This window comes from Jaculus jaculus, chromosome 15 (genome assembly GCF_020740685.1).
Source record: "Jaculus jaculus isolate mJacJac1 chromosome 15, mJacJac1.mat.Y.cur, whole genome shotgun sequence".
NCBI classification, from domain to species: Eukaryota; Metazoa; Chordata; class Mammalia; order Rodentia; family Dipodidae; genus Jaculus; species Jaculus jaculus.
The window spans coordinates 16888894-16892583 of record NC_059116.1 but is presented as its reverse complement, the minus strand read 5'-3'; the positions used below and the strand labels follow the sequence as shown (position 1 = coordinate 16892583).

General features: G+C 46.0%; 1 non-coding gene across 1 annotated transcript; it reads right to left on the bottom strand.

The window, feature by feature from the left end:
- Positions 1-2021: 2021 nt before the first annotated feature.
- On the bottom strand, positions 2022-2129 carry LOC123455145. The gene has a single exon (XR_006633704.1). It is a non-coding gene; the product is annotated as a U6 spliceosomal RNA (small nuclear RNA).
- Between the last annotated feature and the right edge of the window lie 1561 nt (positions 2130-3690).

The window sequence follows — 3690 nt, the reverse complement described above, 5'->3', positions numbered from 1 at the left end:
TGCCTCCATCTGTGCAGTGAAGTGCGTTTGGACACACACACACACACACACACACACACACACACACGAATTTTAAAAAAAAAAGGAATGGGTTGCCCCAAGTCACAAGTCGTTCTGGTGCACCATGGATTTTGAGAGCTGTGTCCCTGTGCAGGACCAAGGAGTACTCACAGCCAAAGTCACCGTCAAAAGTTCCTACCCCTCCCCCACTACCGCAGGCACATGAGCTCCCACAGCTCCCACCACTAGAGAGGCACTCTCTGTTAGGCATCCCTCTCTCTTTTTCAAAACAGGGCAAACTGAGAACCACCTGGACTCACTTAACATTGCTGTGCGTCTGAAACCCGTCCAGCATCCCTAGACCACCAGCTAGCTTGCTTGCATAAGCAAGGAGAAAGACTCATGGCTCCTGCATATGAAGGCCAACTGTGTTGCTCCCCACCCCGCACTGGCTGACGGCTGCTCTCACAACCCATGACTCCCCACCCAATGGTGAACACCAGCAACCCCACTGAGGAGGGCCCTCAGTGGGGTGGGGCCAGGGAGGAGGGAAATAATGGTACGAACACATGATGTGTCCATACACAGTTTCTACTTAATAATTAAAAAGACTGACAAGCCGGGTGTGGTGGTGCACGCCTTTACTCCCAGCACTTGGGAGGCAGAGGTAGAGGCCATGAGTTTGAGGCCACCCTGAACTACATAGTGATTTCCAGGTCAGCCTGGACTACAGTGAGACCCTACATCGAAAAACCAAAAAAAAAAAAAAAAAAAAAGATTCTGCCAGACATTATTGCCCTTGTGTTATGTGCTCAATGTACCAGTGAAAGGAAGGTGGGGTTCTGGGTCAATGTAACATACCACAGGTGATGGAGACACCCAGGGGAAGCATCTCTTTCCTTTCTTGACAATTGTGGGGAGTCAGGTCATAGCCAGTTGCTGCTCCATTCTAGGCTTATACACAGTATTGTGCTGAGGAAGTAACCTCCTGACCTTGACCATCCTGGAACCAGGACTTAGTATACTGAGAGTACTGTGGCCATTCTCATGTGTATGACATGATTTGGAAATGACCTTACTTTTCCATACCCCAGCCTTCTTCTCACAGAGAGACACAGAATAGTAAATGTCTTAAAATTATTTTTTCTCAATTTTTATTAACATTTTCCATGATTATAAAAAGTATCCCATGGTAATACCCTCCCCCCCCCAATTTTTTAAGTAATTAACTAATTTATTTGACAGAGAAAGAGGGACAGAGTGAGAGAATGGGTGTGCCAGGGCCTCCAGCCTCTGCAAATGAACTCCATATGTGTGCGCCCCTTGTGCATCTTGCTAATGCGGGTCCTGGGGGGAGTCAAACCTGAGTCCTTTGGCTTTGCAGGCAAATGTCTTAACTGCCAAGCCATCCCTCCAGCCCAGTAAATGTCTTTTTTAATATTCTATTTATTTGAGAGGAAGAGAGAGAAAAAGAGAAAGAGGGAGACAGAGAGAGAGGGAGAGGGAGAAAGTAAGAGAGAGAGAGAGAGAATAGGTGTTCCAGGGCCTCCAGCCACTGCAAATGAACTCCAGATGCATGCCCCATCTTGTGCATCTGGCTTATGTGGGCCCTGGAATTGAACCTGGGCTCTTAGGCTTTGCAGGCAAGCACCTTAATCACTAAGCCATCTCTTCAGCCTGAGCAATAACTCTCTCTCTCTCTCTCTCTCTGTGTGTGACATGTGTAAGTTTGTGTGTGGGTGTGGGCACACATATTCCACAACACGTGTGGGCTCAGAGAACAGTGTGCTGATGTTGGTCCTCACCTTCCTCATTTGAGGCTCGGCCTCTGGTTGTTCAGGGCTCTGTTCCTTCCCCAGGCTGGCACACAGCTTCTGCTGTCTTTGCCTCTCTCCTTACGGTAAGTGCTAAGGGGTTACAGATGTCCACTATGGGGTGTGGCTTTACCTGCATTCTGGATACCTGAATTCAGGTACTCATTCTTACATAGAAAGTGCTGTCTTTTTTTTTTCTCGTTTCCTAAAAATGTGGACCGCTTCACGAATTTGTGTGTCATCCTTGTGCAGGGGGCCATGCTAATCTTCTCTGTATCGCTCTAATTTTAGTATATGTGCTGCCGAAGCGAGCACGAAAGTGCTGTCTTCTTCCAGCCATCCCCTCCGCCCCAGTATCTTAACAAAGCAGTTAAGGGCTGGAGAGATGGCTTGGCAGTTAAGGTGCTCGTCTGTGAAGCCTAAGGACCCAGGTTTGATTCTCCACAACCCTTGTAAGCCACATGCACAAAGTGGCACATATGGCTGGAGTTTGTCTGCAGTGGCTGGAGGCCCTGGCGTACCCATTTTCATTCTTTCTCTATCTGTCCCCCCCTCAAATAAATAAAGAAACAAAAAGAATTAAAAAGCATTTAATGTGTTCTGGCAGTTACAGGGTGCTCTAAGGCAAGAGAACTTGCTAAGCATCATTTTTCTTCAGGCCCCCAGTTTCTGCAGGTGCCAGAGAAACGGCAGATTAAATGTGACACTAGCAAATACCAAGGGTTACAGTGTAACGCTGGTATGTTCACTGTGATGTTTCAAGTTGGGAAACATGAAACCGTAATATATAAAGTAGAGAACTAAGGACTGACCATGCTCTCTGGGGAGCTTTTCACAGATGTGAGTAGCAGTATTTCTTGAGAACATGCCCAGAGATCTGGCCCCAGGCGCGTGCTTTCTGAGTCTGAACTGTAGGGACTCGTGGGTAGCTGCGTTCTGAAAGCATGTTGCTTTGCTTTCACATGGGTGTTGCATTAAACGTTTTCTGGGAGATGCAAACAGATGCCTGTTTAGCCCAGATAAGATACCGACCACAGGCCAAAGTAACAGTTCCACCCATCTTGCTTAGTGAACCAGTTAGTTCACTGGGGTCACTTACAGGAGTATGGGCGAGGAGTTACTTACAGTGATACGGGAGTTTTGGGCTTCCTCACTAATGCACCAATCTGCCAATGCACCAGTGCTTTTGGAGTGACTCCTGATTCTTATATAATGAATTCAAAGGATGAAGTTAGCATGCCATAGATAAGGTTCAAAGAGATTTTTATTATAGTTTTGAGCTTTAGTGGGAGCTTTAAGAGAAGGGGCGTTCAGGGAGTTTGTATTCCCACAAAGGAAATCCCAGTTATAGTCTGATATTCTGGAATATGTATGTTTCCTTTGTAGTAAAAGGAAATAGTGATGGATAAAGAAGTAAAGAATTTTGACTCCTTGTGAGCCATCTCTAAGTAACCGAATGGTCATCTCAACTGCCTGTTCTCTGAACTCATTAGATATACCAATGGATCTGGGGTATACAGTAGTTATCAGGTTAGGAAAGATTCCACATCATTCCTCCTATGGTATTGATTGATAACTCTTTGATCACAAAAATGGTTTAATCTCACCTTTATTGTGTAATTCTTCTCTTGAGTTTTACACTTTGCTCTCAGAATATGCAAGAGGTATTTTATTGTTGCTCCCTGATTGTTCTCTCAGAAAGACCACTCTAGCTGAAGTTCAAGGTGACCCATCTTGAAGGTTGCAGCAGAGCTGGGAAACCAGCTCCGAAGGTAGGTGATCAGTCTAGCTCAGGTGGAACATGGTTTGAATTTGGTCACAGGTGTTTACTGATGAACTTCAGTGCCAGCTGGCTGGGCACTGATATAGCGAGATC